We start from the raw sequence: 18,682 nt of genomic DNA on the forward strand, positions 1-18,682 counted from the left end.
GCAGTGTGGTTTGATTTGCGTCCTTGGCACATTCTACCTCCAACACCCCCATCCCTTCGTGCCAGGCCTCCTGGAGGCAACAGTAACCTTTCTCCCCAGACACTTGTGTAGTTTTGTGAGAGGAAGAGGCAAAAAGAGAAAGGAAGAAAAACAAGCAGGGAGAAGAGGCTTAGGGTAAGGGGAGCAGGGAGGATCAAAAGGGAGAAATACTGGGAGAAGGGCAGAGTGGCCCAGGTGAGGGGGAAGCCCACTAAAATTCCTGGTCAGTCACTGGCCCCGTGTCCTCTGTCCCCTCCATGTTTTAATATCTCACACCAGCTGAAAATAGGTCTGTGGGAAGTCGTAACACTCACCAAACCCTTGACAGCCGCTATTCTTCACAGAGGCTGTGAACAATTGCCCGCCTGCCAGTGTCTGACTGAAATAATAGCTGTACCTACAGGATCATTTGCAAGACAGATGGTGGAGGCAATCCCCATTCATCTGCCAGCGGCCATTTCATAACTCTTACTGGCCTGTCAGGCCCGTAAGGCAGAATGCAGCCTTGCTAATTGTTTTAGCTCATTAGAGAGCTGTTGTTTTAAAGCCAGTAGTCGGTCCCATCCCTGTCCTGCTGCATCCCAGCCCCACCATGCCAGCCCTCCTCCAAGGTGCTTTTGAGAATGCCTTTGGTGACCTTGGAGAAAGCAGGTGTCCAAAGCCTAGAAGCCCAATGTTTGCTAGGTGGTATTTATTTTTTCACTTTTTCACTCTGCTCTCCTCCCTAAGGAAGTATTGCAGATCTAAAAAGGGGTCCCTCACCTTCCCTACTATTTGCTGCTTCCATGTTCATTAGGCCCATTAGTATTCCATATTTCAAAGTCTAGATGACATTTCCTACACTGAGTTGCCATTTTCTACTTAAGGTGCCCAACATTCCGTTAGCATTTTTATAGCATGCATTAAGCCAAAGATTTAACTCACTGCCGTGTTTATGGATTTAGAGAATTTCAAGAGCTCCATATCATGCCAGCACATCTGAAATCCTTGGTTGTCATTCAACAGCAGTTTTTGAGAATCTACTCTGTGGATGTAAACAGGAGCCAGGAGAAATGGGAGGGCCTTCAATGAGTACAGCTTACTGAGCATCGACCTGTGCAGTGATACAAGCGTCCTGGCTCGCTTCAGTGCTAGGCAGGCGCCATCTTGAAATTCTTAATCATTTCGGAACAAGAGCCCCACATTTTCATTTTTGCACTGGGCCCCACCGATTGGATTGGTTTTGCTACAATTGTTGGGAAGGGGGAGCATTTGCAAGGGCTCAGGAAAGGGTCCCTCCTGAGCCAAATCTGAGAAGCTAGAAACTCCAGATATAACAGAGGAGAGGCAAAGATCAGTACACGCAGCAAGGCAAACATAGACAGCAACTATTATTAGTGTCTATTTGAGAACTATCCCGGACATGGCCTGTTTTTGAGGTGCTGAAGACTGGAGATTGACCCCACATCACTGAAAATTCAGCAGCCTAACAACACCACCTGTGAGTTCTCTCAGGTAACAATTGGCTGGTGTTGATCCTTCACTATGTTACCAATTTCATTATGTACCACTTCTACTGAAAAGCCAGCAGGAGAAGGATGTGTGAGAAATAAGGCTGGAATATAAGTGGGAGCCTGGAAAGGGAAGGCTTTGAATGCCAGACTGAGGAATATGGGGAAGCGCTTGAAAAATCTGGTCAGGAAGGTGACACTGGAGCTTTGGCTGCCCCAAAGAAAAGAAATATTCTTTCTAGACCCACTGGGTCATTTGTTCATAAGGCTTATATAATACCAAGTAACTTCCCAGCACCTTCCCCTCATTGCACATCTCCCCCCAACTATTCCCCCTCCTCACACTGCTTCTCCCACCCCACAAACACACAACACAAAAAGTCCAGATATTGTCTCTAATTTGGGCTCTGCTACTCCCTTGACCTCCCTTGGACTCAAGTCACTGACCAAGTTTGCATCCATTGCACTGTGTCTTAATTCACACCTCTGACCTTTCCCAAACTGCTTAGGTGAGCAATCCTACCCATGACCCTGTGTGTGGTGGGCAGAATTTGAAGAATGACCACAATGACCCTTGGCCTTGGAAAATTTCTCCACCTGAGTGTGGGTGGAACCTGGGAACACGATAAGATGCCATTCCCATGATTATGCCATGTCGTAGGGCAAAAGGGATCCTGCGTATGTGATTAAGGTTGCTGATCAAAGGGCACCTGGGTGGCCCAGTCAGTTAAGCATCCAACTCTTGATTTCGGCTCAAGTCATAATCTCATAGTTTATAAGTTTGAGCCCCACATCAGTCTCTGTGCTGGTAGAGCAGAGTCTGCTTGGGATTCTCTCTGTCCCTTTCTCTCTCTCTCTCTGCCTCTTCCCCACTCACACTTTCTCTCTCTCTCCTCTCTCTCTCTCTCTCAAAATAAATACATAGACTAATCAGAATAGGTGGGCCTAATCTGGTCACATGAGCCCTGTAAAAGCAGAATTTTCTCCAGCAAGTGGCAGAAGGGCAAGTAATCAGAGCATGAAAAGGACTCAATGCCCCAGTGCTGCTTGGGAAAATGGAGGAGCCATGTGAGAAGGGATGTGGGTGGCCTCTTGGAGCAGAATGACCTCCAGCTGACAGCCAGCAAGGAAATAGAGACCACAGGCCTAAAGCTGCAAGGCACTGAATTCTGCCCACAACACCAGTGGCTTACAAGCTTCTTCCCAGAGCCTCCAAGTAAGAGCCCAGTCTGGCCAACATCTTGATTTTTGGCTTTCAGAGACCCTGAGTATAGAACCCAGGCAAGCTGGAATGACTTCTGACCTACAGAACTGTGAGATTATAAACAGATATTGTTTAAGCTGCTAAATGTATAGTAATTTATTATATAGCAAGAGAAAAGTAATACACTATTTTAGCCCCTTCCCAGCACTCTCCTGCTTGGCAGCTCAGACCCTGCCACTTTAACATCAGGCAGGGTCATAAAGCAAGCATCAGGAGCCACATCTGAAGCGACAATGATTTGAAAGTGAGAGATGAGTGTCGATACAACCAGTTGGGAGATTACTGCCAATGACCAGCATGAAAAAATAAGGTTCTAAATTTAGTGGCATCAGTTATGGATAAGAGCGATGAATTTGAGAGTCCTTTTGAAAGAAAAGCTGTCCAGATTCCAGATTAAGCAACCGATTGAATGGGAGGGATGGAGACAGCTATTACGTTGGTTTCTGGAAAGAGTTGGAGGGTACCCTGGTCCTCTATGATGGCATGGCCATTAAACTAAATGGAAACAAAATGTGTGCTCAACTTTTCCTAAGGTAAGTACCCACGTTAGCTAAAATTGTTGGTGGCAAGTAAGAGCACTATCAATTCAAACTAATTTCAGGGGGTAAAAAGAGGAGGGTGCTTCATATTGAGATGCAGGTGTTTTCTAGACCCCTAGAGACACGAAAACAGCCGAGCCTCCAAGAGGACTGGACTGGGATATGGAAGCCCCTGGGACCAGAGAGTGTGCTCTCTCCGTCTGCATCCCTTCTTCCCCAGAGCCCATCCTTGTGTACCACTTAGCCCACACAGCAGGTGGAGGATGGCCACAGCAAAGCTTTAGGGTTGAAGGGGAGACCAGGCCAGACTAGAATTGCTAATCCTGATTCCCAATCTCCAGGGGAAAAGGTCTGGCTGGTCAACATGGTTTCCCTACCTTTCATACCACCGCCATGCTGATGCTGTCAGGAAAGTGGGAGAAGAGTTGATTCTTGAGCAGGACAGGCACTCTCAAAGTCGTTTACCGAAGAAGCAGAAATGATGTTTCAAATCTTAATTTCCACAGACACAAGAATATACTCTTGTTTGTAGACAGAAAAGTGGGGTGTTATACCCAAGCGGCTGGGTCCCAGTCCCAGTGCTCCCTCTAGGGGGCATGAGTGACAGTGATGAACTAACTAAACTTCTCTCTAGGCCTCAGCACCCCTAGCTATAAAATAAGGCACTCAATCCAGGTGGCGTTGAGGCTTCCAGCTGTAATGCCCTGTGACCCTAAGTCCTTCTGAGTAGGAGCAATGCTGTATTGATCCAGTTCTCTTGTTTAACTTTCCCGTGCCCTCTCAAAGATCAGAACTAAAGCCTCTCCGCATTAATCCTCTCACTGGCTTACAAGAAGAGGAAAGGCAGCCAAGGAAAATATATAGTTTGTATTCCAAGCAAGCTGGACCAAAGCCCCTTGGTACTCAAAAACACTAACCCTGACCTGGCGTTAACTGGCGTTAAATCTCTGCCCTGACAGGAGCGCCGGTTCGGTGCTTCCCCGACACCAGTGTGTCTCAGGTCACTGAGTGGTCCGGCTGCCACCATGCTGGCTCTCTCCTGCAGTTTTCTTTAGAACCACAGGTCAGACCCTCAGGAGCTTTAGTCCAATTCCTCGATTTTCTATAGGACAAAGCAGAGACTGAAAGCGAAGGGACTTGCCCAGAGACATCCAGATCACTTGGGGCAGAACAGGGAGTAGAGCCAAGTGGCGTGACTCATGTTTTTCCACTGCCCCTTCCGTGAACAGATTAAGGCACGTGATCCGGATGGAGGACCACGGATAAACCAGCAGACTTTATTGATGGCATCTGTTATTTCTGAATTAAATTGTGTCCTCACCCCACCCCCCAAACTCATATTTTGAAGTCCTAACCACCACCCCTCCCTCATATCTCAGAATGGGATTTTATTTGGAGATAGGGTTTTTACAGCAGTAATCAAATTAAAATGAGGCCATTGGGGCACCTGGGTGGCTCTGTGGGTTACGCATATGACTTCACCTCAGGTCATGACCTCACAGGTTTGTGGGTTCAGACCCCATGTCAGGCTCTGGGCTGACAGCGACAGCTCAAAGCCTGGAGCCTGCTTGAGATTCTCTCTCTCTCTCTCTCTCTCTCTCTCTCTCTGCCCCTCCCCCTGTCTCAAAAATAAAAATAAAATGAAGTCATTAGAGTGGTCTTTAATTCTCTACTGAATACTGCCTTCTGTGCCCACTCATGAAGGTCCCTCCATCTCCAGCCTAACATTATACTGCAGTGCCTTTCTCCTCTCCAAACTCAGGTTACAGTCTCATTTCTGCTCTGTGATTTTGTAAGATTCTGACTACCTTCACTCCTTGCAGCTCCCACCTATTCTTCTGCATGGTGGCCAAAGCCTTTCACTCGGGCAGCTGTGAGTAAAAGGCCTGGTGGAAAACCGAGGTCTCTTTCCAATACTGGAGCAGTGGACCTGGTATCTAAGCAAGAGATGCCACAGGAAGAATGTGGTGTCTGAGGTCCTCACTCTCAAAGGGAGAGGGAAATGGAGTCTGAGTCTGACACCATGAGATGCAAGATCATCTACTTCAACTGCTGGTGGCCTTCTCTAAGCTCTGAGATAAGCCCTGGAAATTATCAAAAAGAAAGATGATGATAGTCTCTTACATTTAGGAGAGCACCACTTTTAAACAGTTGTGCATCACTTAGATATCATCTCAGTACAAAATTTGTCAATCTCTGAGTCCTTACCTATACAATTTGCTAATATAGACACTTGTATAGCATGCTAGCTAATAGAGCAGGATGTTAACATGGGACATAGTCCCAATGTCATCAGAGGCTTTAATACTACAGGTACTAGTCAGACCACTTAAGCAAAACTAGAAATGGAAGTATGTGAAAGCCAGTTTCGTGACTCAAGCTTGTTACTCACCTCCAGCCTATAAAGAGATTAAAGACAACAAAAGCAAAGATGGGAATCGGAGAGAGGCTTTTATTTGGAGGTAAGTGGTCAGTGAGCCTCTTCACCCACTCCAAGAGGGAAGCTCATGCCTTACCTCAAGCCTACCCACAAAGGCATCAAGGGAGCCTGCAGAGGGCTTCATATAAGCCCCCATAGAAAGCAGGTCTCAAGTGGTTGACTCAGAGACAAGAAATCAGAAGGGCCTGGAGGCTAACTGAAGCATCAAGCGGCAACAGCATAGAGGCCCCCTTCTGGGAGTAATTTTCATTCCCTCTACTGAAGGATTTAAGATGGAAGTATATTCTGCACACCAGAAGTAAGCAGAAAGAGAGAGCAGAACCAACTCAGAGGGGCTTTGCCCATGAGGCCACCTAGAAGAGCAGTGGGAAAAGAACAGGGGAGAGCCTGTGTGAAAGTGGTCACAGAGAATTGGGGTTGTTATGGACTGAATTGTGTCCCTTAAAATTCATGTGGTAAAGCTCAGTGTGACTATATTTGGAGATAGGGCTGTGAAGAAGGTAATTAAGGTTAAATGAGGTCGTAGGGTTGGGGCCCTAATTTAAGAGGACTGGTGTCCTCATAAGAAGAAAAGGAGACCAGAGCATGCACAGAGGAAATGTCATTTGAAGACATAGCAAGGATGTGGTGGTCTGAGAGAGAGCCCTCAGCAGAAACCAACCCTGCTGGCACCTTGATCTTGGACTTCCAGCCTCCAGAACTGTGATAAAATAAGTGTCTGTTGTTTAAGCCAGCCAGTCTCTGATATTTTGTTATGGCAGCCCAAGTAAAGTAATACAGGGGTCTTAGCAGCCAAATGGAGAGAACATCCCCTAAAGCAGAGATTCATAGGTAAATGGTTCCCAGTGATGGGGGGGGATCTCCAAAGAACCCACAGAGCAATCCAAAAGAAATAAATTCACCCCACAAAGAAATCTCAAGGGTTTAATGTTTTCACTGGTGAAGTCTACCAAACATTTAAAGAAGAAATAACACCAATCTTACTAAACTCTTCCAGAGACTAGAAAAAGAGTACATGCTTCTCAACTCATTTCATGAAGACAACATAATCATGATAGTAAAACCTGATAAAAACGTTGTAAGAAAGGAAAACAGTAAGTCAGTCTTCCTCAAAACCATAGGTACAAAATCCTAAACACAATATTATAAAAATCCAATGATTTGGGAAGGATAATACATCATAACTAAGTGCAGTTTAATCCAAGGATGCAAGTGATAACATTTGAAAAATCAATCATGTAATCCGCACAGTAACAGAATAAAGAAAAAAAAGATCATTTGATCATCACAGTGGATGTAGAAAATGTATGAAATTCAAAAGTCATTCATAGTAAAAACTCTTAGCATACTATGATAAATCTGATAGTCTACAACAAAAGAAAACAAACAAGAAAACCCTGAGATCAGAAATTATCAGTATTGTACTTACTGGAGGTTCTCACCAGTGCAATAAGGCAAGAAAGCACTGGACATCTGCCAAACCCAAAGACAGCGATGCCAGGTCATGACTGTACCTGTCAGGTAAGAACTGTCCTCACCTCCTGTCCCTCCTCACCACTCCAGCACTAGAGGGGAACCAGAGTCACAACTAGCAAACTGGGAGTGGAATGCAGAGGGGGCAGAACCAAGAAAAAAGAAACCAGCCACCCAGCCTCTCCCACTCCATGCTCCTTTCCACGGAAGCAACGCCAAGCTGGGGGAGGGGAGTGTTTTAAATATTATTTTTTTTCATGAACTTTAGATCTTTTATTCTTACACCAGTCTGGAAATTTTAATTACTGAGGTGGTTAGTGTCATTTTGTAATATTCAGTGGCTACAGGACTTTTCCTTACCCACAAATGACCTGAAAACCAGACAGTGTCGTCTAGATTTCATTGAAGGGTAAGGAAAAACTGTATCTGGGAAGGTATGCATGGGGATAAAGCTGTTTTCTATCCCACTCAATGACTAACACTCATTCAAAATCATGCTTTGCTGTTGTTAATGTTGTTAACGTGCTCACTGTTAGTCTCCAAAGGGTATTGTTAATGTGCTCACTGTTAGTCTCCAAAGGTAAGTGCGTCCCCTGCACCACACTTTGCTATGTTTGTTGGAAAGAGAGCCTTCCTCTGGTGTCTTTCAAGAACTCAACCTTTTGACCTGGATTGTTCCTAAGCAAACGGCTGCACACATTCTTTACTGACTGAGAGAGCAGCAGATTTCACAGGGCTCACAGATGGTGGTTTTTGTACTGGGCATGAGCAGAATGTTGCCTTATGCTCTTACTAGCTCCACCCTTACCATCCCCAGTCCCTTATCTTAAAGCAAAGCAGCAAGAGCAAAGCAGAAGGGCTATGGACAATTTGTCATGTAAAAATAGAGGGATGGCCCTAAAGGGTGTCCTTCTGCAAATTTGAGATAGTTACTGGTATAGGCAACTCAATCAGAACAAATTTATTATGCGAGAAGCGCTCAACGTATTATTACAAGGACTTAATAGATATGGCCCCTAGCCTCAAAGAATTACCAATTTAAAACCAAAGTTGGTTCAGCGTCGCTCCTTATCAGGGAAATACAAATCAAAACCACACTCAGGTATCACCTCACACCAGTCAGAGTGGCCAAAATGAACAAATCAGGAGACTACAGATGCTGGAGAGGATGTGGAGAAACGGGAACCCTCTTGCACTGTGGGTGGGAATGCAAATTGGTGCAGCCGTTCTGGAAAGCAGTGTGGAGGTTCCTCAGAAAATTAAAAATAGACCTACCCTATGACCCAGCAATAGCACTGCTAGGAATTTATCCAAGGGACACAGGAGTACTGATGCATAGGGGCACTTGTACCCCAATGTTCATAGCAGCACTCTCAACAATAGCCAAATTATGGAAAGAGCCTAAATGTCCATCAACTGATGAATGGATAAAGAAATTATGGTTTATATACACAATGGAATACTACGTGGCAATGAGAAAAAATGAAATATGGCCTTTTGTAGCAACGTGGATGGAACTGGAGAGTGTGATGCTAAGTGAAATAAGCCATACAGAGAAAGACAGATACCATATGGTTTCACTCTTATGTGGATCCTGAGAAACTTAACAGGAACCCATGGGGGAGGGGAAGGAAAAAAAAAAAAAAAAAGAGGTTAGACTGGGAGAGAGCCAAAGCATAAGAGACTGTTGAGAACTGAGAACAAACTAAGGGTTGATGGGGGGTGGGAGGGAGGAGAGGGTGGGTGATGGGTATTGAGGAGGGCACCTTTTGGGATGAGCACTGGGTGTTGTATGGAAACCAATTTGACAGTAAATTTCATATATAAATAAAAAAATAAAAAATAAAAAAATAAAAAAATAGAAAATAAAACCAAAGTTGGAAATAACATACAAAGAAAAGGACTATAAAATACATGCAAAATGAATATGCATGGTTATTAAATATTGCCTCGGGATTGATCATCTTAGCCAGTGAAGAGTCCAAGGTCATTAAAAGCAAAACTATTTATTAAAGCTAATTTTCTCAGTCTCCAACTCCAGTCCATGCTAGATTTTAGCAGGACACTTGGCCCATTCTGCTATCTTCTCTGAAGTTAGTTTTTTGTCTTCCTCCTGTCTTGGAAATGTAAGGCATCGCTGAGGTTGTTCTGAGTCTATGTTGTGTTCACTCCTAATATGTGCTAAATGATTGGAAATGGGAAGCAGATGGACACTTGGCCCAGAGATTAAACTCCATTTCCTTAATTAGATGGTGTTGATTAAGGCTTCCATGGGGTCCTTCTCCTCACTGCCAAGTAAAAGAGCTCTCCAGTGGGGCTCCTCAAAGCATTTGGGAACTAATGGTTTATTCAGTTCCTCCTTTGCATTTATTCACAGACCCTGAACAAACAGGAGCCAAACTGTCTTTGTCTCTTTGGTTTTCCTCTAATAGTTTTCACCATTTGACTTTCCTTTCTGGCAAGAGTTGAAACAGAATAAAGGGAATTCTGGTTAGCCCCTGGCTGAACTTTGCTTCCTATCTTGAGTTAACAGAATTAGGTTAGGGACAGGAGGTGGGTGGTCTTCCGTACAGAGAGCTTCAGAGCCTTAGGAAAGTACCAGGTACTGATATCAGCCTGTGGCTTGTCTATCAAAGGGGAAAGGATCAAGGGTTCGGGCATTTGAATCTTAGCTAAGCTGGTTATTAGCTGCAAAGTGGTATGCTAGTAAATGTTGAACAACAGAGTCCATAAATAAATAAATAAATAAATAAATAAATAAGGCCCTAATTTGTAACACGAGCCAATTTTTGTGGTGTAAATACTCCCACCATGGCCAATTTTAAGCAACCAACGTGTCGTCACTGAATGCAAAATTAGAAAGCGATTCGCACTGTTGGCTCTTAGAGTCCATATGAACTGACTCTGGCACACCAGTAAGCAGTATAAGTACCAGTTTTATCATCTGTACAAAAGGGAGAAGTACTTCACAGGGTCGTTACAGAGATAAAAGTAATGGCCAGAATAGAGCCTGACGCACACTAGGGGCTCAATAAGTTGTCACTGCATGTCATCATTGAAGCTGAGCTTTAAGGAAGTGATTTCACATTGCTGAGCACTCCAAGAAGTCAGAACCTCAGCCTCAAAAACTAAGCGAGTAAATTTCATTACCCAGGTGTCTGGGGAAAATGCAACAAGGGCAATCTACAAATCACAATACCAATTTGATTTACTGCATATACAGAATAATAACTGTTCCAAACCCAAACAGGCTTGTGTGGTCTAAAAAAGGATTTCTTTTTGTGGTTTAGGAATTTGTTTACATGCAAAGTGCTACAAAAACACAAGTGTTAATGGTATTTAAATATGCTTATTTAATCATCTGGATTAAAAAAATTAAACTGGGGCTGCCCCAGCAAATCCATGGCCTACTCTGACATCAGTATATCCCTGGTCTGAGAACCAAGACTGGTGTTCTGCACCTGTCTCGTTGCAGGCAGCCAGCTCTCCTGTCAACCCTGAGGAAGGCTGGAAGGGTGGACATTGTTAAGTAGAGAGTATATTTAACCAGCCCTGAGGGGGTCCTGCCTGCAGTTTCCCAACCACAACTATAATGATAAATTTTAAACCCTTCAGGTAAGGGAACAATAATGAAGACTGCCAGTTCCCTTTTACTGTCATGCATGCTGGCACAGAGAGAGGAAAAGGTGCATAGAAAATAACTAGGAGAGCTGAGACTGGAACTGGAATTCAGATCTCTGAGGCACACTTTAGTGCTCCTTTCTCTGCCCCCGGAATGATCAGCTAGGCAACACAAAAAACACACAGTCCAGTGCAGAAGAAAACCACATGCATATATAAATTAAGAGAGAGAGAGAGTTTCTATGATGGAGGTGATAGAACCACATACATGATATTTGGGGAACAGTAACAAAGGAAAACCATCCCATTCTGGAAGGTAATATTGGTATTGGTATGGGTGGGGGAGACTCTAGATGTGGGGACCTCTGAAATGAGTTCTTAATGGATAAGTAGAGTTACCTCAGAATAGAGGGACATTGCAGATTGGGTTGACCAAAAAGAAGACTATAAGATGGGGATTAGCACATGAGACTTTTGTTAGAGAATGCTTGCGGGAGGGGAAAGATACAGGATTGAGGAGAGGGGGGAGCTGAACTATGATACAATCTAAACAAGGGCTTCAGCCTATCCCATAAGAGCTCTAGAACTGAAATGGCCTCTTCAGAGTTTTTCCAAGTAGGAATAAGGGAGCCAGGCCATTATACCATCAGGTGGATCAGTCATGGGTGTTGCAGGCTGCCCCTAGAAGGAGGTGGACTTGGGATGAGTAAAAGAGGGCTGTTCCCCAGCAAAACAATCCCAGAGGCTGGGGAAATAAGTCTTCCATTTCTCAGATTGGATCTGGGCAACAGATCACAGCATCCACCATACAGGGAAAGAGTTTTCTACACAGAGGAAAACACTGAAGAGAGAACAGTCCATGTAGGTGCCGTGCAAGTGGTCCAGGGTTTGTCACGGAAAAGGGTTTCATGGGAAGCAGATTCTGAGACAGAGTCAGAGATTCGCATACAGGTGCTTCACTGGGGAGTAGTCTGTCTCAGGAACAACATCATTAAGGGAGTGGAGGTAGCAGGATTGGGTAAAGGGAGCAGTTGAACTACAATACAGTTGCAACAGAGAGACTGCCAGTCCTACAAGGATGGCCCATCAAAGATGTCCCGAATCAGAGTACATGAGGTGAGCCTTATACTACTGCACCAACCAGTCACTGGAAACGGGCTGACCCCAAGGAAGAGTGCATAACCTTTTACGTGGCAGCTCCCTTCAGGGAATGGCAGGTCCTTGGAGGGACTCAGCTGTGAGCCATCAGCAGTCAATACTCTTAACACTCCTGGGGGAGTGAGTACCCTGGTCCTGAAGGGCCATAAGCATATACTGTTGTCCATTACACGAATGTGAACAGTTTCTGGTTGTCCCTGATTAGAATGGAAAAGAACACGTTGGCCAGATTGATGGCCACATAACATATATTTAAAGATGTGTTAACCTCTATTTAGATAGCAAAGATACCACATCTAGCATGATAGTAGTAACTGGCGTTACCACTTGGTTGGGTTTGCAGTCCTCAGATTCGTGAAGATCTGCCTGATTTTTGCTCAGGGCACACTGACAAATTAAATGGGGGACCATTAGCCCTGAATTAGCTCAGTTTAGTGTATGAATCTCTGCCATTCACTGAGGGGAGAAATATTTTTTTCTTTTATAGCTTGTCTATGGAGATGTTTTGTATTTGGTAAATTTTAGGGTCGTGGCGTTCTTAAAATAGTTTAGTATATATCAACATTGTTTAAGTGACAAGGCTGGAGAAGATAAGTCAGATTGCAGTAAAATGAGGAGTGTATGGGAGAATTTATGGAGTTGAGTGCAAAAATTACCTCAGCCATGGCATGGCTGGGTCACTGCGGGTGGATGGGCCGCTCTTTAATTTTTACCATTCACACCTGACTTTTAACTTTACCACAGCATCAACAACATGGAGAAAATTATGGAAGTCCCCTACTCTCCCTCCCAATGGAATCAAGGGGAAATAGCTCATTATTGCTTCTGAATGAGAAAGTATCTCTTTCCATAATGAAGACATTTAATGTTCTGCTAATCAACTGCTGAGACTGGTTGAGCATCTGTGGGTACTTTATCTTGGTTAATGGGGATATTTCAAACAGCCCAGCTCAGGCAAATCTTATGACCTGACAAGCTTTATTCAGTGCCACGTTTCCTAACTCCTACTCCATTACATACTTTTCTTTCCTGTCCAGTCCCCTTTCCCCAGGTCACCCGTTGCTCCCCGCTCTGCTGCTGGAAAAGACTTCAGTTTGTCTGGATACAAACATATGGATTCACATGCTTATCTCTTTTTATGTTTGTATATTTATTGTTTTTGTGCCTATGAATTACACTTCTTGGTTATTAATTTTGTCTAAAATCAGTTTATGACTTAATTAGGATCTTGGAAAGGGGGAGGGCTGGCAATATCTCTTAAAGGGGAAGTACAGAAGCTCACAGCTATTTGCGAGCTTGTGGCTTCTATCAGGCGGAATCCCAGAAGGGCTCTCCAAGCTGCCAGAGTAGAGACGGTAGTGTCAGTTGCTTTTCCTCTCTGTGGTATTCAGCAGGACAGTTCAGCGTGTGAACTTTGAATTTGTTTTGCCTGAGGAGGGTAGTCCTGCTGCCCAGACGGCCAATGGCGCTGATGACCCTGCAGAAGGAGGCACACTGATAGCCGTCTGCCCACTTTTTTGACTTCTTACCAGCTTCAGTTCCCTGCCTTTCCTTATGATCATAATTTTGAGGGCCCACGATTATGTCCAGCTATTCTCAGGAGTCAGGGACTTGGGAGAACTTCACTGGTCTCCTCCAAATGTCCTAAGAAAGCTGTTTATCTCTAAGGATCCCATTTGGGGGTGTGGGGGTGTGGAAGACATTTCTCCTGGCAGGGACTCCCATAAACTTCTCTGCAGTAGCCTTTCCCGTGGCTCTCCTTTCCTTTTTCACTCACTCACTCATTTGTTCATTTAGTTAACAAATATTTGTGGAGCGGCCACTACTTTCCAGGCACTGGAAACTACAGTCCTAGAGATACAGCACTGCCCCAGATCGATACTGCCCCAGCCTTCCTGAAGATCACACTCTACCAACGTTGCTGAATCTCAGCTTACCCCTACTCACAAGTACCTCTTTATTAGGAAAGAAAACACAGTGTTCTGGAGAGTTTTGATTTGAAAGGCCTGTGCTTGAAATTTGGGGGTAATTCCTAATATTGTTCGAACACCCAGTGGAAGCAAAGATGCTGGAGTTAAGGAGAAGGAATGGTGGAGTCGAAATGGTAGGGAGATGTGAACGGTGTCAGAGCATGAGGGAAACCGAGAAGCCTATATCTACCCACCAATCGAGTGGACTGTAGAAGAATATAAAATGATAAAATAAATGAAGAAGAGTTACATTTATAACTTGCGAGTCTTGTACGTGCCTGGGCGACTCAGTCGGTTGAGCATCTGACTCCTGATTTTGGCTCAGGTCGTGATCCCAGGGTCATGGATTTGAGCCCTGCATCAGGCTTTGCACTGAGCGTGGAGCCTGCATGAGGCTCACTATCTCTATCTCTATCTCTCTCCCTCTGCCCCTTCCCCACTCGTCCACTCTGTCTCTAAAAAAAGTTTTTTGTAATTAAAAAAGGGGCGCCTGGGTGGCGCAGTCGGTTAAGCGGCCGACTTCAGCCAGGTCACGATCTCGCGGTCCGTGAGTTCGAGCCCCGCGTCGGGCTCCGGGCTGATGGCTCGGAGCCTGGAGCCTGTTTCCGATTCTGTGTCTCCCTCTCTCTCTGCCCCTCCCCCGTTCATGCTCTGTCTCTCTCTGTCCCAAAAATAAACGTTGAAAAAAAAAAAAAAAAAGAACTTAAAAGTACAAAATGGCATGCAGAATCTTTCTTTGTATTTATTTTCTATCCTTATGAAGACGAGATTTATTTACGCTGTCATAGAATAAATAGAACTGTGGCTTTTAGGTACTTTTAGGTGTTTTTGTGATTTTAGGTACTTTTGACTATTGCATCAGGTTTTCAACAGGACATTCTTCTGGGAGAACTGGGCAGCACCCCCACTCCCTCCCTCCCAACCGCATTCCCCTGGCTCCTCTCTGATGCTGCACACACGCAAGAGTGCATTCACTGGCGGTACTCGGTCCCTGATTTGAACCACATCTACTCCCGTTAGCTAAGATAGGTCAAGAGCATCCATTATTTGCCAGTCTCCTTTGATCTTCTGACCTATTTTACAAGGCCTTCTCTTTCCATGCCTAACACAGACATAGAAGATATACAATAAATACTTACTGAAATTTTGTTTCCACTTTCATACTCTTCCTCAGGGAAGAGATGCTTATTACTTTCATGGGAGGAGCACCTAAATAAATGCAAAGGAAGAGCAAGTCAAAGTCCCCATTTAAATGTTCCCAGATAGGAGTGAAAAAAAAAAAAAGGTTGATTTTCCACTCTTGTTCCTTTATTCTAGGTACTGACTCGTTCTTAATCTAAAAAGGCACATTGACTTGTGGGCTCGGATTATCTTGAGCACACCCAGAGAGAACAGATGGTTTGCTAGACCCAGGAATTCCCCAGAGCTCCTCTCCATTATTCAACAGATCATTAATTTGGAGCTTCAAAACCACAGCTGAGCACAAACACAACCAAACCAAGAGCTACTGAGTCTTTTGCCTTCGAAGACATTGGTAATGATGAGGTTTCTCACCATCAAGAAACTTAAAGAATGAAAGCTGAAGAACAAAATCTGTCTTTCACTATTCTGAAGATCCCTGACAATATAGTGCAGGTAGGACAATGTGATGAGGATACTCCGCCAGCCTCACACTCCTAGAAGATTAGATGTGACGAAACCTCTCTTGCCTAGGCCTGGTCTTCTCAGACTCTGGGTAGGATTTAGAATTCTAGTTGGAGGGCGGTGCAGTGTATAGCATAGCTGTCGCTGGAAGGAATTTTAGTGATCATCTTGGCAATTTCATTCTCCAGAAATCTGTGATTTTAAAACCACTGAACAAACCATACAAAACACCTGAAAAATACAGCGTAACATATAGCAAGTTTTTTTTTTTTTTTTTAAGTTTATTTATTTTCAGAGAGAGAGAGCACACATGCTGGGGAGGGGCAGAGACAGAGAGGGAGAGAGAGAGAATCCCAAGCAGGTTCCTCGCAGAGCCCAATGCAGGGCTTAATCTCACAAACCCATGAGATCATGACCTGAGCCGAAATCAAGAGTTGGACGCTTAACCGACTGAGCCACCCAGGTGCTCCTAGCAAGTATTTTTTAAATGCATGGTTGAATTCAGAAGAAAGTAGGGAAATTCCAAGGGGGTGCTGTGGGCAGAGCTGTACCATGACATAGGAGCCTGTTTTAGGAACTAAGAGGCTTGGGTTTGAATGGCAGGGCTGGGGACATGAAAGCAAGCCACAGGCCCACACAAAGTGGGGAGGAGGAGACTCCATATTTTTTCAGGTCCCTCATAGGCCTGCGCCTAGATAATAGGCACAACGGAAAAGGGAGTCGTCCCACCTGCAAAGGGAGATAAGGAAGCTGGCCTATCTTGACACAGATTCTGGTTGGAAATTTTACAAAAGGTTTCCCATGAGGATTTGTAACCATAAGCCTACCCTCACGAGGGTTTGGCATTCTAATGTACTACCTGCAAGATCCGATAAATGCCTACAAAAAGATTTCCCTATCCATTTTTGGGGCAAGTGTATGCTCATACCAGAGTTGGTATAATAGCCTGAGTTTGTAGTTAATGCTTGGATTAGAGAGAAATGGTAGTTGATGAGCACATTGTAGTTTTATTTGTAGAGTGCTTTTTTATGGATCTGTAAGTCTTTATCATCCACCTACCTAAGTGGGCTTATACAAAATTCATCCATAATGTAATCAAACACCTTCTTTTATTGTCGTGCTAAAACTTGCGGTAGAGAAACTTTCTGTTATTGAGAGAAACTTGGATTGGGGTGGCTGCAGCCAACTCTGAATGTTGGTCCTTATCGTGGTGCTTTGACAAGGAGTATAGTCCTGATAGTACAGACCAGATTACACGACATTCGTTCTAACAAGTGAGAACGCTTTTAACATCTAGGAACCACATGCCCCTGCTTCAAGCCAACACAACGAGCCCTTAACATGAGCAGGGCTTCAGCACTCATGGTGAAATAAAGCCAGCTTTATCTTCCCAGAAATGTACTTGTTCAGATCACCCAGCTTGTCCATGACCTGCCCCTTCATTATCTTGACCTGGCTCTGGGTCCCTCTTTCCTTCTGTCTTCTCCCCCTCCCCTCGCCCACCTTGCATGCTGACCTAAAATCTCAGCTCCAGACCAGACCATTCAGATCATTCCAGTTATGCCTACTCTCCCTGTAGGGTAGCTTGTTCTGTGCCAACTCCCTGAAGTTGTCTCTGCTAAAATCCCATTCTTAGATAGTCCTGGTTGAGAGTTGGCCAAAAGAGCAACTTGCGTTGGATTTGAAAGGTAGAAGTGAAGCACCATCTGTTACCTACTGAAGGTCATCGAGATTGGATGTGGCACCAGTGGGTGCTTCTAGTTCATCCTCCCTCTCCTTCCCTCCACATCCAGCTCTTCCTCCTGATGGTGATCCAGTGGACCAAGGGTCATTCCAGGTCCCTCCCCATATACTCGCTGGCAGACCTGCAGAGGCACAGCTGTCTACAGACCTCCTATGATCTCTTCTTTTGCTAGGTCCCATTTTTGAGGCCAGACATGCTTGGTATCTCGTACAGACTGGATACGGACTCCTCGGATCCTCCAGCTTTACTCCTGCACCTTCCTGCTCCCAGGTCCTCCCATATTTAGGTCAGGTCTAGGTTCTATAATAAACCCTTTATCCCAAGATGAATGGTGGTTCTGTCACTCTGCTTGAACCCTGACTGATTCACCCTGTTATCCGGTACCCAAGAGAGGCCCGCAGTATAGCACCGGGTGATAAGCATTTGATCTATCAGGATTTCACCTGAGCATCTTTTTCCTAAATATGGAGTAATGAAATCAGGCCAAAGAGATGGGACAGCATTTCTCCAAGAGAAAGAGTATCGACCTCTACAGTCTGTGTAGTTCCTTACTAGCTCATTTGACTCGTTTAAAACATCATCTTAGGGGCGCCTAAGTGGCTCAGTCGGTTAAGTGTCTGAATTCGGCTCAGGTTATGATCTCATGGTCTGTGGGTACGAGCCCCACGTCGGGCTCTGTGCTGACAGCTCAGAGCCTGGAGCCTGTTTCGGATTCTATGTCTCCCTCTCTGCCGCTTCCCCACTCACAATCTGTCTCTCAAGAATGAATAAATGTTAAAAAAAAAAAAAATTTAAACATCATCTTCATCTTCTGCTGCTTCTGCCCCACCCCTCACACAGTGTCACACTCAGACTCATAGGCTGCAGGCCGAGGCCGCTGAGCACTGCCTTCTCAGGGCCCCCTCCTCCCCCGGCCAGCCCCGTCTGTGTGCCCTGCATTTCTTCCCCTCCTAGATTCGGCCAGCAGAGACTGTGCCGTTCTCACAGGCGCTGCAAAGACCTGTTATTGAGTTGTCGGTTTTTGAAAAGATGCCTCACTGCCAATGCAAAGCAGCACATCAGCTAAAAGACGGGTAACCTTCATCTTGGCACACATTCCGCTCTCAGTGAGTACACCCCGGCAATTCCCATTTAGACGTTTTTTGCAGAACAATTTTGTAGCATTTCCATTTATTACACATTTAATTGCCTTTTAATTGGTGCAGCTGTTTTCAGCATGTTTGAGGCATATTGGAACTATCTGCCTTAGAACCCATTTCAGGCTTGCTTCCTGCCCTGGATTACATTACTGTTGGCCAAA

General features: G+C 44.8%; 1 protein-coding gene across 3 annotated transcripts in view; it reads right to left on the reverse strand.

Annotated features, from left to right (window-relative positions):
- LOC147580060 (uncharacterized) overlaps positions 1 to 18,682 on the reverse strand; it is a 69,203-nt gene that overhangs the window by 14,392 nt on the left and 36,129 nt on the right. Inside the window, exon 1 of one of the 3 annotated variants that reach the window (XR_015252465.1) lies at positions 7,202 to 7,351. The exons of the other annotated variants lie outside the window; for them this stretch is intronic. The gene's annotated coding sequence lies outside the window, so the exon portion shown is untranslated. Of the gene's footprint in view, positions 1 to 7,201; positions 7,352 to 18,682 lie in introns of those variants that run through there. 3 annotated transcript variants of the gene reach the window in all.

This window comes from Puma concolor, chromosome B3 (assembly GCF_028749965.1).
Source record: "Puma concolor isolate L17-30 chromosome B3, mPumCon1.1.hap2, whole genome shotgun sequence".
NCBI lineage: Eukaryota > Metazoa > Chordata > Mammalia > Carnivora > Felidae > Puma > Puma concolor.